Source organism: Dama dama, chromosome 16, assembly GCF_033118175.1.
Source record: "Dama dama isolate Ldn47 chromosome 16, ASM3311817v1, whole genome shotgun sequence".
Taxonomy (NCBI): Eukaryota; Metazoa; Chordata; class Mammalia; order Artiodactyla; family Cervidae; genus Dama; species Dama dama.
In genome coordinates this window covers 10,081,473-10,100,797 of record NC_083696.1, presented here as the reverse complement: position 1 = coordinate 10,100,797, position 19,325 = coordinate 10,081,473, and the positions used below count along the sequence as shown (strand labels likewise).

The following is a 19,325-nucleotide window of genomic DNA, read 5'->3' as shown; positions in this document are numbered from 1 at the left end:
GGTGAGGAGAGAGGCCCCAGAGATCAAGTGGATGTAAATGAGGTCTCCATTTCAGAGTCTGGCTTCGGTCTGGGGGTGGAAGGGAACAGGCAGGTGTGGGGTGACAGGTTGTCCTTGATCAGCGTGGACTCAGTGGTCAGGATGGATCTGAGCAGAGGAGCTCCTGTGGTGGAGGTGATGACTCAGAAAGTGAGGGGTGGGTGTACAGGTGCTGGATGCTAGAGTGAGTGAGGATTCCGTGGGTGCAAGGAGACATACATGGAGCCCACTCCCCTGCCTCCCCCAGAGAGGAACATCTGCTTCCACAGCTGCTCTTAACGCTCTCAGAGCAGAGATCTGCTGCAAGAGTGCCAGTGACCTTCGGGAGAAGGCTGGCGCAGGTGTCTGCAGGAGACAGGAGCTGCCAGGGGCATCCTCCCTAATGACACGAACAGCTAACCTAGCAGGCACCCAGGTCCCCCATCGCTGCCTTCATGACCCCCTTCGTCCCTCCCCCAAGCCTGGCTTCCCAGCCCCTCCCCAATGTTTCTCCCATTGGTGTCAGGGCCTGCCTGCACCAGAACACTGTGGTCTAGATGGGAAGGGGGACACCTGAGTCACAGAGGAGAAGGATCAGCTTTGCTCAGAAGGGGTTGATCCTGTGCTGCCCTGGGGTCTCTCGGGGTCTCTCCAGTTAGGGAAGCTGTGGCCTAGGTCCAGTGCTGAAGGCAGGAGCAGGGGCTCTTTCAGGAGGTTTCGGGACCTGGGGCATTTGGAAAGTAGCCCCCTATCCCCACTGTTGTGCCAGGGCACCCGACCTGTTCCCCTGGAGTCAGGATCTAATGCTTCCTGGGAATTCCCACTGACTCCAGTGTTGGTTTGAAACAGAAGCAACAGGAGAGGGAAAACAAGCGCCACTGAATTTTGGGTCCTGCCGAGGATCCCATCACTCACTCATGCTGTGGTTATTTCCCATGTGTTGGAAAAGGCAGCTGTTCTTGAATTGAGTAATAAGACAGGAAGGAGGTCCCCACCCCACAGAGAAATGGAGAGAAGAAGCCTGTGCCGCAGGGTTGAAGGCAGAGGACCGCCCACAGTCCCGCCTGGTCTGACGCCCGCTTCTCCTCAGGCATGAAGCTTAGAGGCTGTGTGTCCCTGTGCGGGTCCCAGGACCACGTCCCAGAGCTGTGGCACAGGCCCGAACGGTGACTGACTGAGGGGAGGGGCCAGCAGGGACCCTGGTGGGAGCCTGTCAGCCCCACCCCCCGGTCACTTGGTTCATCTACCTCCTCTGCGGTTCCTCTTTTCTGCCTGCCATCTTTCAGTGTACGCACGTGCACCCCACACACGCCTAGTGAGGCTTCTCCCGAGTCCACGAGAAGTCCAATCTCAGATGGCTCCCCTTTCCTCTGTGAAGGCCGAATAACTTTCAGAGTTTTTCCTATTCCCATGGCAATATTAACAAAAAACACCTTTGGGAAATATAAGCCAGGGGCCCAGTGTCAATATTCTCAGAGCACAGGGTGACAGACGTTCACAGACTGAACACACTCGGAAGCTACCCGCTGGGTCACACACTGGTTTCCCCACCCTGGCTGCCTCCTTGTTGTTCCCTGCGGTCACTTGTCTCCTGGCCCAGATCTCTGAGCCTCCCCAGGCGACCTCTCCTGACCTCTAGCAGCACTGGTTATCCCCAGAGGCACAGGTTCATGCCTTTCTGATGTTGTCATTTTCCCCTCACATTAACCCTCTGAGACCCATGTGATGGTGGTTCCCACCCGACAGAGGGGGCAAGGAGAGAACCCAGGGCGATGACTTGGGACGAGGCAGGTGAGGGTCCAAACAGAGACCCCACAGCCGTGTCGTCATCACCTACTCACTATGCTGGGGAACAGAGACTGGCAGCCCGGACTCCAGGCCAGTGCAGTGCAGGCAGAGGTGCTGACATCAGGCAGTGAGCTGCAGGCCCTGGGGGTGGTTCACACACACTTTTGAGCTCTCTCCTCTCTGGGTGCCCTGGAGCCTTGGCAGGTATGCGGCTCTGAGCAGGGAAGGGGAGTTGCCTAAGGCCACTGCCTCTAAGTGGCAGAGTCAGGTTTGAGCCCGCGCCAGTCAGGGAGCATTATTTTTTTCTCCATTTGATGAAAGAGATCAGGAAATGTGGCCAGGTGGGGTTACATGAGTCCTCTTTCCAGAAGCCTTGCATCTGCATATAGTTGGGGTTAAACTTGAATGACGTCCTACAGGGTTGTGTCTATGCTGCATATTAGATGCTTCGGGAACCCTGGAAATCTCCTTTGCTGTACCTCTTTGGAAAAATTGGAAAAGCTACCTGTGATTTGTTTATTGTTATTTCAGGTATCATATACACATGAACTATGGTTGTAAAATACTATATACAGTAAAAGTTATATGTCAATTAAAATGTTTAAAAGGTAATTTGGAATAAAACATTTTTAAAACTATATATGTCTTTCAATTATTATAAGGATGTATCATTTACCTTCAGAAAATATTATATAATATTAAGGTCTAGACACAACCCCGGAGAAGGCAATAGCAACCCACTCCAGTACTCTTGCCTGGAAAATCCCATGGACGGAGGAGCCTGGTAGGCTGCAGTCATGGGGTATCGAAGAGTCGGACACGACTGAGTGACTTCACTTTCATTTTTCACTTTCATGCATTGGAGAAGGAAATGGCAACCCATTCCAGTGTTCTTGCCTGGAGAATCCCAGGGTCGGGGGAGACTGATGGGCTGCTGTCCATGGGGTGGCACAGAGTCGGACACGACTGAAGCGACTTGGCAGCAGCAGCAGCAGGGTAAGCAAGGGGACTAGATTCAATACACTTTGATGAACCATATTGGAAAGGAAAGTGAAAAAATGTAAATACTCGTATAACAATCACTTTGCTGTATGGCAGTCATTAATAGATTTTAAATCAACACTTCAACTGAATAAAAGATATTTTACTAATAGTAATATTTTCAAAAAATTAAGGTCCAAAGCCACAAAATGTCCAACACCAAGAATGAACTCGTGGTGGTGCTGTGTCAGGGCAGCCTCCTCAGCGGTAACACAGGTAGCGCTTTGGTGTGGACTACAGACACGAGGGAGGGAGGTGTGTCCACGTGAGGGGGAAGGCGGCATCTGGGAAATCTCTGTGCTCTCCCTGATTTTTTCTCCAAACCTTAAGCTGCACTAAGGAAAGTCTTAATTTTAAAAATATCAAATTACTATTACTTAAAAGTCTGAAAGAATGAGAAAATATTGACTCTCATAATGTTTCAATGACATCGATGATGGAGCATTCTTCAGTTCTCTCTTTTGTGTTTAATTTCTGAATTCACACCTTAAATAAGGTAACAGGATAAAACGTGTATGAGCAAGAAAATTGTTTTCTCCCCTAAAACCGTTATTGGCATAAACATCCCAAAATTATTTTATGTTGAAATTGACAGGGAAGCCTGGCATGCTGCAGTCAGTCCACAGGGTCGCAAAGAGTCAGACATGACTGAGTGACTGAATGGAACGGAAAGGAAGATATAGTAACAGTACCCGCTCCAGCCTGGGCCCTGACGATGCTGATTACCAGTTTTAAATGAATGGCATCTTTCTCCCCTCTTGATCTGAATATTCTCTTCCAGTGCTGCTCACATTGGAACCTCAGTCAGAATCACACGGTGGGGTGGGGGTGGGGCATGTGGAACACAGATTGCATCGCCCTGCCTTCAGTGTTCTGACCCCGAAAGTTTGGACTGAAGCCTAATACTTGCATTTTTAACAAGTTCTGAAGTGGGTGATAGCCCTTGTCCTGGGACCACAATTTGTGAACCACTCACCTATTGAGTTGGCTAAAAGCTTCTTTCATTTTTTTTTTTAAAATTTCTGTAAGATGGCTTTTGCAGGGCCTAGTTGCTTTTAACTTTATTCAAAACAATTTTGTTAGATTGTATGTTACAGCTCTCATATCACTGTGCATTAAAGAAAACATCAAAATTGGTGAATTTTTGTGTAGGCATTATCAAAGATGCTAGAAAAGACAGCATTTTTCGTATAGTTACCTTTATTATTTCAAGAAAGATAAAAAAGCAACTGAAATGCATGAAGATTTGTGCAGTATATGGAAAAGGTGCTGTGACTGAACAAACATGTCATTAGTAGTTTTTAAACTTTTCTGCTGGGGTTTTCTCACTGGATGATGGTCCATGGTCTGGTAGACCTGTTGAAGTTGATAGCAATCAAATGGAGACATTAACTGGGAACAATCAAGTTATGCCATTCGGGAGACAGCAAACACACTCAAAACATCCAAATCAAGTGTTGAAAATAATTTGCACCAGCTTGGTTATATTAATTGCTTAGATGTTTGGGTCCCACATAAGTTAGGTGAAAAAAGCCATCTTGATCATTCCCACATGTGATTCTCTACTGAGATGTAATGAAAATGTTCTGATTTTAAATAAAATTGTGATGGACAAAGAAAAGTGGTTATTGTACAAGAATGTGGAATGGAAGAGATTGTGGGGTCAGTGAAATGAGACACTGACAACCACATGAAAGGTTGGTCTTCATCCAAAGAAGGAGATGTTATGTATATGGTGGCACTGGAAGGAAGTCCTCTATTATGAGCTCCTTTCAGAAAACCAAACCATTAATTCCAACAGACACTGCTTCCAATTAGTCCAACTGAAAACAGCACCTCAATGAAAATCAGCTGGAATTAGTCAACAGAAAATGCATAATCTTCCACTGTTTTATTTATTTTTTTATTTTTATTTTATTGGATGCTTTATAAAAAGTCCAAGCACACACATACTGCACCCCCACCAGGAAGGGAGGGGTTCACATGACTTGTTCTTATACCCTCAAGATAAGCCTCTCCCCACAAATATTTGTATCCCAGCTACAAAAATGGAGTTGCAAAGGATATATATAAAGATATGATATTTTTCTTGCTCTTGTTATAGTACAAACAACTGAAGGTGACTATTGATCAGTGAGAGTAAGAAAGGGGAAAATCACTTGATAAAGGGATGGAATGTCTGTTACCTGTAACGAGTAGCTGACTCATCTGCTATTAACAGGCACCTACCCTAAATTACAGGGACACGGGCACACGAAACTTGAGACGACATGTGCGGGGCCCCTGCTCATTACACTCTCTCCAGAAGGCCCGTGATTCTGCACCCTTTCTTCATCACTACAAATTAGAGGAGAACCCAGTACTTCAGATTCTACCCACTGAGGTATTAACTGCATCAAGATTAGTTATGTCCAAGGAGCATGCAATAGAAATATCTTTAAACCAACATGGTTAAGTGTTAAGATCTTTAGAAATCAAAATATGTATGCACATAATTTTAAACTGCAGTCAAGATAAATCAAATCTTCTGTGGTAACGATTTGAGTGCAAGTGATGCCGGCTTTCTTCACATTCAGTCCTTCACTCAGTTGTTCTTGAACAGGTCGATGCAGCTTTGCAGGAGGGGCACGTTGTTCCTGGCATGCTTTATTTCCAGTTCAGACATTTCAAATAGATTCTTCCTAAACGCTGCCACTGTCTTCCGTTTGAAATTGATTAGCTCTTCTTTTGCAGTTTCAGAGAGCTCTTCAAACTTCCGGCAGCATTCCTGCTGGTGTGCCTTGGCCAGCGTGACATCTTTGCTCTTTAACCGGGCCTTATCCAGCGCTTTGTTTGAATTCTCATAGTCGATGAGGGCTTTGGTGCGTCGCTATAAGAGATCCTTGGCAGCCTCTATGTTGAGCATGTAGTTTGCAGGAGCTTCAAGTCTTCATCAGGAGAGTCGACTCTCCACTTTCCTAAGTTTTTCAAACAGCTCAGCCACCTTCAACAGGTACTTCTTGATGACTGTAGGCTCCTCTAAAGCCAGGCTATGCAAGCAGGCTGCGGTGTGGATATCATCGTCTGCAACACTTTTATGAGGTCTGGTCATCCTGTCAGCCTTTGCACAGGAATCCTTGATCCTGTTGTAGCAGTGGATGAGGGAAGTCTTCTCTTGCTCAAAAAAGTCATCTACCTCCTTAACTCCTGAAAAAAGAACTTCATCAGCACTTTTCATCACACTTTTAAAAAAGCCACCAAACATCTCTTTGGTATTTTTCCGCCTCACACTTAGATCTTGATCATATTCCAAAAAAACATGGAAGTTGCGGTCTTTACTGAGGACAGGGTGAGAGGAGAGCCGTTGAAGAAAGACTTCCTGCGAGGACACAGTCGTCTTGAAGACAGCAAGGTACTCAGCTTCTAGCTCTTGCTTCATCTTGGCAAATTCTTCTTTCGTCATTGACCCTTCACTCTCTCCCAGCTTCTGCATCTTCTCTCGAGGGCCATCAAAGTCGGGCTTGGTCTGCACTGGTGGGATAATAAGCCCAGCATATTCTGTAGTTTCAATAAGAGTGTCATGTAGCCACACAAAGTCTTCATGTTGCCTTGTAACAGAAAACTCTGGGCTCTGAAACGTGGGCAGTGTGGTCTTGGTGTGCACTGTAAATTTGACTTTCTCTCTCTCACTGAGTGCGTCAGGTATGTCAATCTGAAGTGAGGGATCGACATTCAGGTCCACTGATACAGATCTCAGCTTGCTGCGGTCCTCCTCCTGCTGCTGCAACACCCCGGGAACCTCGGCCATGGCGACTCGGGCCTCGAGCAGGGCCGCCTGGCCTCGTTTCGGGCCACGCGGAAGCCGCCAACCGTAGGGCCGTCCTGGGGACGCGGAAGCCCAGACACTCTGATAGCGAGGCGCGTCTCAAGAAAAAGTCATTGTTGTTGTTTGAGTTGCTCCATCATGCCTGACTCTTTGAGACCCCAGGGACTGTAGCTCCATGGGATTTCCCAAGGAAGAATACTGTAGTGGGTTGTCGTTTCCTTCTCCAGGGGATCTCCCCAATCCAGGGATCCAACTCCCATCTCCTGTACTGGCAGGTGGATTGTTTACTACTGAGCCACCTGGGAAGGCCAGTCATCCATTAGGATAATGCAAGGCTGCATGTTGCTTTGATGACCCAGCAAAAACTGTTATAGCTTGGCTTGGAAGTTCTGATTCATCAGCCATATTTACCAGACATTGCACATTTGGATTTACATTTATTTCAGTCATTACAAAATTCTCTTATTGGAAAAAACTTCAATTCCCTGGAAGGCTGTAACGGGCACCCAGAATAGTTCTTTGCTCAGAAAGATTAAAAACTTTTGGGAAAATGAAATTATGAAGTTACCTGAAAAATGACAGTAGGTAGTGGAACATAACAGCAAATACCTTGTTCAACAAAGTTCTTGATAAAAATGAAAAGTGTCTTTTTTTTTTTTTTCCCAAAGTAAAAAGGAAGTTTTTGGTCAACTCAATACTTGGTAGAATTTGAAAGAGAAATGTGGGAATGCCCTGGCATTCCAGTAGTTAGGACTCTAGGCTTACACTGCATGGGGCCAGGGTTCCATCCCTGATCCCGGAAATGAGATCTCATATGCCAAGCAGCGTGCCCCACCCTCCAAAAAAAAACTTAAGAAAAGCAAAGTTGTATTCTCCTTGAGGTTACTCATCTCACATGGTCCAAGATATCTGGTCAGGGAGCCTCCCAACAGGAAATGTAGTGGCCAGGATAAAATTTTGCTATCTTCACATTAGCAAAGACTAGATGGTCTTTTTTCTACCTAGAAATGCTCTGAGTCGGGACAATTAAAAAAAAAGAACAACTCCTGATGTTCCAACATAACTGCCTTAGAGAAAGCGATCAAAACATTTTCTTCTGAAAGAGTTTCTGCTGCTCATGATGGGTGGTTGAGCTGAAGCAAAGGAGCTACCAGTAACAGCAAAGTGGCCCAATGCTGTGGATACCAAGTAAATCAAACGCTGGAAGACAGGAGACTCCAGAATGAGTCATGGGAAAATAATCCAATTATCTTCCTTTGAGAAGTATAAATTCATGGTAAGTAAAGAGAAGTCAGCCATACTAGCTATACTTGCTATTGTTCTGGGTTCCCTGAAGCTTACAGTACCTGACCTCTTGCCAGGTCTGAACCCAGAGGGGTCCTATGAATGCGAGTGCCCCATGTACAGTTGGCAGCCACAGTAGCCAGTAAGGATGGCAAGATTCTAGTACAAGTTCCAATGTGACAGTGTGTTATCCCCACACCACCAAGCTATTTCTGACACCAGTTTGGTGTCTCACAATCCTGACACTTTGTACTCAGAGAAAACTTCAGATTCCACAGGTCCAGGGCTCCCTGTTACAAGACAGCCCCTGCCTCACTTGAGATGCACTCACAGCTCCAGGCTGTCAGCTGTGCCTCTGGTGGAGCCACTAGAGTGCAGAGGTTCCAATGACCCTTCCTGGGTTCAATTAACTTGCTTACGGAACTCAGAGAAATCTTTTATTGATTAGATTATCATTTTATAATAAAAGGCTGTAACTCGGGGACAGCAGACGGAAGACGTGCCTCAAGCAAGGTAGGCAAAAAGGCATGAGCTCCTCTGTCCTTCACGAATCTCAACCTGTTCACCAACCTGGAAGCTTTCCAAACCAGTCCTTTTGGGTTTTTACAGAGGCTTCATTACAGAGACATGATTAACTCATCAGACACTGGTGATGGGTTCAACCTCCAGCGCCTCTCTCCTCCCTGTATTGTGGGGTTCTGATAAGGTCAGGCAGCCCCTACTCTTTGGTCACTGGGATGCTCTCCAAAGGTCACCTCATTAACATAACAAAGCCCATTTATCACTTTCAACTTAAGAAATTCCAGTGCCTTTAGTAGCTGTGCCAGCAACCAGGAGAAATACCAAATACATATTTCTTAATATAAATCACAACATTCAGGTCACAGGATAGCACCTTTCCTGAGTGCAGATCAGCCCTTAATCATTATCCTGTTTCTTTTTTTTTTATACTGGTTTTATCTAAGGTCTCTAGAGATCTAAATTCCCTGCCCACTGAAGGCAAGGCTTTGGTGTACAGGAAATGTGTATATTTTGAGCAAAATTATAAACAATGCAGACTCCACCATGTGAACCTGTTTGGGGAGCTACACTAGATTTGAAACCTTCAGGAAGTCTACATGCACCAGGCCAATCAGCATGATTACACTTGAAGGAGTTATTTTCAAAGATGAGACCTAAACAATCGCAATAGTGACTCCAGGATGATGGGAGATCGAGGCCTTCCATGCATTTGAGTACTTGGAATTAATTCCCACCCTCATAACATATACACTTTCCAGGAATATGTGACAATCTATATCAATATGTGCTCAAAGATAACTAGCGGGAAAATAGTGTGCTACATCTCAGTTAATGAAGCCTCAGACCAGGTAAGGACTCTGTAAGCCCCAAAAACCACAGAAGATTCTTTTTTTTTTTTAATTTTTTGTTTTACACCGGAGTATAGTTGATGAATAATGTTGTTAGTTTCAGGTGTAGAGCAAAGTGAACATTCTCATGAACGTGACTCAGCTCTTTACTTTGAGGTCCAGGTACCTTGAGTCTAATAAGAATAGATTCTGATTGGCTTGTGCTGCTTTTCTCAGCCATCGGCAGTAACAACCTGAACTAGAGGTCCACAGACCTGGTGGAGGCTGTTTTTATAGAAGAGTAGCTATGTGCATAAGACAATGTGGTCCCCTCCATATGCTCCCTCCTGCTCATTCACAGAAATTATTCCACCTACAAGTACACTGTTTGCAACTAGAAACAGTGAATAGATCCATCCATTCAGCTCACTAAGTCGTGTCCAACTCTTTGCAACCTCTTGGACTGAAGCACACCAGGTTTCCCTGTCCATCACCAACTCCCGGAGCTTACTGAAACTCATGTCCATTGAGTCGGTGAGGCCATCCAACCATTTCATCCTCTGTCATCCCCTTCTCCTCCTGCCTTCAATCTTTCCCAGAATCAGCATCTTTTCAAATGAGTCAGATCTTCCCATCGGGAGGCCAAAGTATTGGAGTCTCAGCTTCAGCATCAGTCCTTCCAATGAATATTCAGGACTGATTACCTTTAGGACTAACTGGTTGGATCACCTTGCTGTCCAAGGGACTCTCAAGAGTCTTCTCCAACACCACAGTTCAAAAGCATCAATTCTTTGGCACTCAGCTTTCTTTATACTCCAACTCTCATGTCGACACAGGACTACTGCAAAAACCATAGCTTTGATTATACTGACCTCTGTTAGCAAAGTAATGCCTCTGCTTTTTAATATGCTGTCTAGGTTTGTCATTACTTTTCTTCCAAGGAGCAAGTGTCTTTTAATTTCATGGCTGCAGTCACCACCTGCAGTGGTTTTGGAGCCCAAGAAAATAAAGTCTGTCACTGTTTCCCTTGTTTCCCCATCTATTTGCCATGAAGTGATGGGACCAGATGCCATGATCTTAGTTTTTGGAATGTTGAGTTTTAAGTCAGCTTTTTCACTCTCCTCTTTCACTTTCATCAAGAGGCTCTTCAGTTCCTCTTCACTTTCTGCCATAAGGGTGGTGTCACATGCCTATCTGAGGTTATTGATTTTTCTCCCAGCAATCTAGATTCTAGTTTGTGCTTTATCCAGCCAGGAATTTCCCATGAAGTACTCTGCATATAAGTTAAATAAGAAAGGTGACAATATACAGCCTTGATGTATTTCTTTCCAATTTGGAACCAGTCCATTGTTCCATATTCAGTTCTAACTGTTGCTTTTTGACCTGCATACAGATTTCTTAGGAGGCAGATAAGGTGGTCCAGTATTCCCATCTCTTGAAGAATTTTCCACAGTTTGTTGTGTAGGGCCACCCAAGATGGTCAATTCACGGTGGAGGGTTCTGACAATATGTAGTCCACTGGAGAAGGGAGTGGCACACCACTTCAGTATTCTCGCCTTGAGAACCCCATGAACAGTATGAATATATCCATCACTTGCTTCAAATTATTCACGGACCAGTGCTCTCAAAGCTGTGTCCTAGGCTATTTTTGTCACTCACCTATTACGTCTTTTTGTACCTTCTAGACCCAGTGAAAAATATATCCATATCCAGACAAAAGAAGAAACAAGAGTGAGAAAAATAAGAAAAATTAAATAAACTCAGTATGATGTGGAGAGCAGAGGTCACGCCTTTTAAAAACAAACAAACAACCAGTAATTTGGAGCTTAAATACGATCTTTCAGCTGTAGAGTTCTGGTGGCATTCATGTCAGGACAATCTACCTGAGTAGGGGCCAAAGAAAAAGCAAGTAAAACAAACTACAAAGCTTTTCTAGTCCTTTATACCAACATCTTGCTGATCCCTGGCATAGAATGACCCATGCTGACAGACATACAGACACACAACTATGAAAACAAATAGATAAAAAGCAGCATGAAACAAACTAGGGGAAAAAACTGCCCTTTTATGGGACTCCCCTGACAGTTCAGAGGTTAAGACTTTTCCTTCCAATGCAGGCAGTGCAGGTTGGATCCCTGGTGGGGATCTAAGATACCACTTGTGGCTAAAAAACCAAATCATAAAAAACCAGTAGTAATATTTTAACAAATGCAAAAAAGCCTAAAATTTTTCCTCATCAAAAAAACTTAAAAATTTTCTATAAGTTGTCCTCTTCGGATATTAACATTTAGCAGAGAATCAAAATGCTCTGAAATAACACTTACAATGTCCTGAGGACCAAGAAAATCAGTGGGATGTACCAAAGAGTGCTAACCTCATCATGCAAATGACCTCGGGGGTGTGAGCCTCCTGAGGACCAATATGTGACTCCCCAGGGGGCTGTCCGGAAGCTAGACAAGGCCACGCCCTCTGCTCACCTGGTCATTCCATGGTCCACTTCTGAGGCATCCAGACGTGTGCTGCAGATGGCAGACGTGGACACAATGAAAGGGGCTGCAAATGGCAGAAGGTCCGGCCAGCAGAAACAAGGAGTCTCCCACAGGGAAAATGGAAGGATTTCCTCCAAGGAAAACCTGTCTGTAAAAGAGAAGGGAGGAGATCGACATCCCTCAGAAAGAAAGAGAGAAAAACGAAGCATAGAGACGCTAGAGGCCCCTCAGAGCAAAGCAGGTAAGATGCCAGATTCTTTCTTGCAGACATCTGTTTTGAGTGATCCTGGAGAGAATTTGGGAGGCAGTGGAGATTGGGCTGTGGGACAGAGGAACACGTGCCAGATGTGAACTTGACACCTCTGAAAGTGGGGGGAGAGAAACCCAGGGTGAAGTCCCCATCCCCTGTGATCCAGGGCTCTACCAGCTATGCCATCCTTGAGGTCTGAACTTGAGAGAGGGTCTCCTGGGGCATGCCTACCAGGCAGCTCAGGAACTACTCTGTCCAGTTGAGACGTTCATGGAGGGAGAGGGGGGCTGGAAGAAACCAGGGTTTGGGGGAAGGGATGGCACGGAGCTGGAGGAGCAATGGGACTTGGAACCTTCTCTAATCCACTCTCCCCAGATTCCAGAAGTAGGTCGGGATCACTCACCCTGTCCTCCTCTCCACCCACAGAGGTCACCAGGCACAAGCGATGCAGAAGCCCGGATGGCTCCCCTGAGAGTCACACGAGAAATGGCCATGGAAAAGAGAAGGTGAGGGGAAGACCACCCCCAGCACAGTGGAGATCTAAAGAGCATCCAAACTCCTGCAGAGCAGGACTTTACCACAGAGGAGGTAGGTTTCTGGGCTGGGCTTGGTAGAGGTGGGGATGTGGGCAAAGGCCCTGAGGGGCAAACTGAACCCCCCAGGGGGCAGAGAAAGCCTCTGACCCTGGTGAGATGCCCATGAAGTGGGAACAGGCTGAGAGGACGGCGCCCAGGACTTGGCCCGGGTTGCCAGCAGATGTTGGAAGAGGCCAACAGAGTCAGTATGGTGGGGAATGGGGCCTCGGGTGGAGGTGTTGGGACAGGCAAGGGGCGGGGGTGAATGTGACAAGAAATTTCAGGGGCAGCGCACATCACGGGAACCCCTCCTGTTCTATCTCCTTCCTAGGTTCTGCCCATACTTCCCGGCGTCTCCAGGACAGGGGGGCCCGGTTCCGATCGCCAACGTGGGCCCGGGGCCAGAGACACAGCCAGTACAAGCCGGAGTCCAGGCCCGCCTCGCCCAAGCGCCCTCGCAGAACCCAGGCACCTGAAGCCGCCGCGCCCCTGGAGGCGCTCACGTCCAAGCTCTCCAACCAGATGGGAGCCCTTGAAGTGGTCCTGGATGAGTTGCGGGCCCCGGGGGGGCGCCTTCCTACCGATGTCCACAGACCGAACGGAGCCCACGGCCTCGCAGCGCGCCTGGCTCACCTGGCAGCTGACGCACGCGGGCGCCGCCCTGCACTGGGCACTGACGGCGCTCGACTCCCTGCTCGCCGCACACCACGGTCCTCCCGGCCCGCAGGTCTCACCGCCCTGGGCGCCTGGGCCTTAGGGGTGCACCTCACCTTTCTCCACCACTTCTCTGGTCTTGCAAGGCTGCGAGGCAGCATCTCAGTACCCTGAGGCGAAGAACTTCCTTCAGAGAAGACAGAAACCCACCTGTCTGGGGCATGGTGTTCCTCAGTGACCAAACCTCATCCCCTGCAGCATCCCAGCTCAGGGAGATGTGTTCCTGTGTCCAGAAGTCAGCCTGCTAGGATGTGCATTCAGAGGACAACGCTTCTTTAATCCTAAGGCTCAGACTGCAAACCTTAGTGATGTGATTTGTGCCTTTTCATCCCTCCATATTTTCCTGTTCTACTTGGAAAATGAAATGAGAGACAGGTGGATGGGGGGTGGCAAGGAGAAAGAAAGATAGATGAGATGTAGAGATAGATTCCTAGGGATAGGTTCCACTCTAAGGAACAATTGTCTTTTCTGGGTTTTTCTGGAGATTGAGTTTTTTGAGGTTATGCTTAGAAACCTACCTTGAACAAATCTTTACATCAAATGAGCAATCTGGATTGTATGATGGACTTTGTAGATTTTTAGTGTTGAAATTAAAACTACATTTTTGCTTATTATAGAAAGTTGTGTTCTATGTGGACTGCAATAAATTTTTAAATATTGCAATCTTTTGTCAGTGTGACTTTGTCAGTGTGCTCACAAGTCTATATATAGAATGGATAGACGAAAGGTCTACTGTATAGCACAGGAATGTATATTCAATATTGTATATTCAATAAACCACAATGGAAGAGAACATGTAAATATATATATATATATGTATATGTATATATATATATATATATATATAAACTGTAAATCAGTTACACTTCAATTGAAAACATATTTTACTATAAAAACATGAAAGTTCAAACACACAGGATGTACAACAGAAGCATGAACTCGGGATCATGGTGTGTCAGTACAAGTCCTCCAGTTGTAACACAGGGACCTCTTTGGTGTGAACAAGGGAGGTCATGCCCATGTGGGGAGGAAGCATCTGGGACATCTCTGTGCTTCCCCTCATTTTTGCTCTGAACCTTAAACTGCACTAAGGAAAGTCTTAATTGTAAAAACATCCAATTACTATTTTAAAAATTGAAAAATCAGAAAATATTGACTGTAATAATATTTCAGTGACCAGGATGATGGTGCATTCTTCAGTTCCCTCCCTTGTGTTTAATTTCTGAATCACACTTGAAATAAGATATGGTTAGGATAAAATGTGTAAGTATAAGAAAATTGGCTCCTCTCCAAGCCCAGTATTAGCATAAACAGAAAAAAAGATCTAATGTTGAAATTAAAGGAGAAAAAAATAGTGAAATGACCTCATCCAGAATGCTGTGTTCAGATGCTGATATTTTGGTAGTAACCATTTATCAACTCTCACCTTCCCCCGGTATATTCCTTTTCTTTTGAATTTTATGCATTTCTGGATATTTTATATATCCAGAATGTTGGTTCCCAGCAGTGTACTCAACAAGTATTTATGCAGATATGTTGAGTTTGAACTTGAAGGGGCTTTAAGGCTTTCTAGTCCAAGAACCTAAACATTCATATGTAGAAAATGAGGCTCAGAGCTGTTCAATGATTTATCTAAGGTAATAGGTGGTAAATAAAGAATATTGAGCTAGACCTTGATGCCAGTAAAGTTCTGGCATCACACCAAATTGCCTCAAACCCTGGAGCAGGGTTTCTCAACGTCAGCACTAGTTTTGGGGCTAAATTGGCCAGATAATTCTGTGGCTGTATGGGGGCACTGTACTGTGCATTGTAGAATGTTTAGCAGCATTTCTGACCTCTATCCTCTAGAAGCCAGTAGTTGATGCCCCCACCCCTTAGTTGTGACAACTAAAAAATATCTCGAGACATTGCCAAGTGTCCCCTGGGGGATAAAGTTGCGCCTAGTTGCTCTTAGCAGGAGCTAACACACTTCCTTTTGAGAGGCTTTTGAGAGAAGGGCTGAGTTTCCTCTGCAGAAGTTTAGAGTTGGATCCTGGCACTCCTCTCAGACAGGTGGAGGGTGTGAATAAACATCCATTCCCCCATTCTACCTCTACAGTGGCAGGAGTATGGACACGAGAACCTCAATCCCATCATGTGGTTCTGAGTCAGCCCTTCTTCCAGAAGGTTCACAGAAAGGCTGAACTGGCAGGCTGGAAATGGGCAGGGAGGAGGTAGTGTCTGCACACTTGTTGCAGCCCAGGCTTCTGCTGAGATGGAGGCAGCAGTTCAAACCCCAGAAGGATGACGCAGGCAGAGAGCGGAGCGGGTGTTCCAAAGATTGTGAGGCGCCTGTGAAATCAGCACCACGGACAGCTCCCTGTGCAGGCAGTTTTCAGGCACTAGACTGACCCAAAGAAGGTCGTGGTATTTTGGATCTGAATACCTTTTCCCTGCTGATCAATATACATTTTACTAAGGTAACCTTCATCATTACACTATGAGATTGCTACTATGATCTTAATGAGCAACTGAGCCTACGAGCAACAATTATTGAGTGTGTGTGCTGCAGCTACTGAGCCCACACATCTAGAGCCTGTGCTCTCCAACAAGAGAAGCCACCACAATGAAAAGCTTGTGCATCAAAATGAAGAGTAGCCCCCACTCGCTGCAACTAGAGGAAGCCTGCACAAAGCAATGAAAACCCAGAGCAACCAGAAAGTTAAAAAACAAATTAAAAATTTTAAAATTCATTTTAAGCAGAACAGCAAGAAGAGAATTCTCTAATTCCTGATTCTGAGCTCTTTTCTATAGTCTTCAAGAATGAAACCAGAGTGATGATTTTGGCAAATGTGGAAACAAAGGTTAATGACTCATTATTTTCCAAGTTGTTCACACCACTGTTAGGACAACAAATGAAAAAGGAATAAAGAAAGTTAGTACAAAATGTTAACAGATTCAAAGTATTGAATTTTCAATGTTTTCAGGATTGGAGAAGAAAGCCCTTAAGGAGGAAAGAAATAGCAGAATTTATCCTCAAGCATCTTAATAATAAGGCAGGAATTTCAAACTCTGGAAAGGGTCTGATCAGTCTTTGGGATTGGACACTGCTCTCCTAGACCTGTCAAGCATCACGTCAGTCTAATGGGAGCCACAAAGGGTATTAAGATCCCAGAAGGAAAGGACTATAAATGCACTATTTAGGAGAGGAAGATGTAAAACTGCCTGTGGATCTCTTTCCACACAGATGTCTGTGTCTGAGGCAGTCAGTCAATGTGGATCTTCCTCACTTGTTCCTGTACAAGAAGCTCTTTTATAAGAAAGACCAGGAAGATGTCCCTTCCAGAAATGACACTTTCAAGTTAATATAATTTGGAAATTACCACAATAGCTTCTGTAATTTGACAAGGATGGGCGACCCTAGCTGTGCCAAGAGGGAGAGATTCAGCACACAGCACAGGAACATTTTTAATTATCTCTCTTAAAACCGTCTTTTCATGATACTCCCGTGCATCACCATGAGTGTGAGGAAACAGACTTCACTCTGCTGTGAGTCAAGGAGAGAGAAGTAGCCAACATCTCCCAGGAAAAGGTACTACCAGAGAAATGAGCCTAGTAAGTACTCCTCTGCTGGGTACAGAATGAAGGTGTAAAAGTTGCACATATCTGGGCCTCAGAGCGACACTGTTGCTCACTGGGCAGTCCTCATGTGGTAACTAGAACACTGTGTGACTTGGGAAGTATCACCTGGGAAGGCGCAGAAAAGTCTAACCAGGCAGCATGTGATGTGTCTCCCCATGAGCTGTCAAGACCCACCAAGGCTTAGGGCTTCACTCTTTGCCAGGCTGTGAACTCATATAGGTGGGGAGGCATGAATGACTTGTTCACTGTTGGCTCCTAGGCACAGCTCTGCTCTTGGCACATAGGTACACTCAATAGATGCTTTTTAAAAAATAGGTTAAATATTTAATGGAATCTTTTAGGTAGGCATTCACATGATACTAGACTGCATCAACAGGAAGAGGAAATTCTATTTCTGGAGCAGCTAATATGCTATGATAATGGAATCTGGCCTTTTTAAAACCAACAAATGAGTCTTACAACTGAGTGAAACTCTTACTAGGAAATTCAACTAATTTCTGCAGGAGCACAATTGTTGCACTTCTCATCAAAGTGCTTTCTTTGGTCCCTTATTTTAGTTATTTATTTATTTTTAATGATGTAACAGTTTGAAGGTCCACCCCCACCCCAACACTCAGAAAAAAGACTGATTGAAACTTGGGACCTGAATACAATGTTATAACTAAACTGAGAAGTAAAATGTAGTAAAAGAATATATATATTTTTTATCACTTCACCTAATACTCCAAAGAATAACTCTTAAGAATAAGGGAACACCACTTAAATCACAAATGGTCTAGCTCAATTCACCAACCACCACCAAGCAACATAGTGAGTGAAGTCGCTCAGTCATGTCTGACTCTTTGTGACCCCATGGACTGTAGCCCACCAGGCTCCTCTGTCCATGGAATTTTCTAGTAAGAGTACTGGAGTTGCCATTTCCTTCTCTAGGGGATCAAGCAACATAGGTAAGTACTATTAAGGACTCACTCAACTCAACAAATCCACCCGCCAGCTTCTATAATTCACTTAGGTTTTATACCTCTTAAATGCAAATACTTCTGGAAGATGAAATACTAAAATGCAATAATTAAAATCATGTCCCATGAGGTTCTCTCACCTCTTTTTAGCTCCCTGTTACAGTCCCCACTAGGAGCCTGTGATTTACTAATAACTGCAACATTCTGGACAACCATTAGATGATAAACACTGTATCAAATTCATAAATTATCATAGGGCCATCTCAGAATGAAGTTCACAAATATTAATTCCTAAAATGCAACAGGGTTTAGAGAACTGCAGCACAGGAGTAAAACTGACAGTGCACCAATGACCCCAGTTGGCTTCAGGCACTGACCTTCACCCAAAATGACCTTCCTCTGGCTGGATGGCATCACCGACTGAGTTTGCACAAACTCTGGGAGAACTGAAGGACAGGGAAGCCTAGCGAGCTGCAGTCCATGGGGTCGCAAGGAGTCAGACACGACTGCGTGGCTGAACAACAACTGGTTCTAAGATCAGTACAGTATCTTAACTCACATTGTAGACAAAAAACACAACCGTGGCTTTACCTACCCTCTTCTGAGAATCTGGAGAAAAGCTTCTCTTCAAAAGCAATAATAAACCAAAAGAATTCAATTTTTTGAATTTCCAAATTCAATCAGCCGAGTAACTGGCAACAAGCTCAGGCTAATCGCAGAGCTTGGAAACAACCTGTCACTTGCCTGTCAACTTCACCGGGCAAAGGCAATAGGCAATCCCCGACTCTCCTGAGAGGTCGGGGGCCCCATCCCCCGAGGCTAAGCGCAGAGTCAGCTTCGCACCAACCTGTAGGTGATGGTAGACTGTATGCCATTCACTAGAACCCTCGGCGAGAGGTCTTCCTTTTATCTAACCTGCATTTTACAGAAACTCTTCCAGCCCCAGTGCTCCAGGATCAGGCTCGATTCCGTAAGGGACACAAGAGTCCAACTCAAAACTCCATTCAGTCATCTGGAATGTCCGACTGGAAGGAGTCAAGGAAAGGAGATGTGGGTGGGAGCGATGCAAGTTATCTCCCAAAGCAACTGCGTATGTCCGCCAGAATGCGCGTCCTAGAGATGGAGAACAGTCCTCGGGAAAACACAAGAGAAAATTTCGTCACGGAGCCGCGGGAAAGGGCGCCGGCGAGTCCCTCCGGGAACGGGGCAGAATCGTCTGGAGGCTGTGTGTCACCTCCTCCTGGGTTTCAGGGGCCTGCAGGTCCCTGCCGCCAGACCCGGCCCGCTGGGCTCCGCTCTCCATCTAGGGCTGCCGGCCGCTCGTGGCCGCAGCTTCGGCCGAGTCTCGGACCGCCTCGCGCCAAGCGCGCTCACCTCCATGGCCTGAGGCGGGGGCGCCCCTTCCCGTCCTCCTGGCCGCCGTGGCCAGGCT

At 45.7% G+C, this 19,325-nt stretch overlaps 1 pseudogene; it reads right to left on the bottom strand.

Moving 5' to 3' along the window:
• Positions 1 to 4,117: 4,117 nt before the first annotated feature.
• Positions 4,118 to 19,052, bottom strand: LOC133071089 (sorting nexin-5-like; annotated as a pseudogene).
• Positions 19,053 to 19,325: the final 273 nt, after the last annotated feature.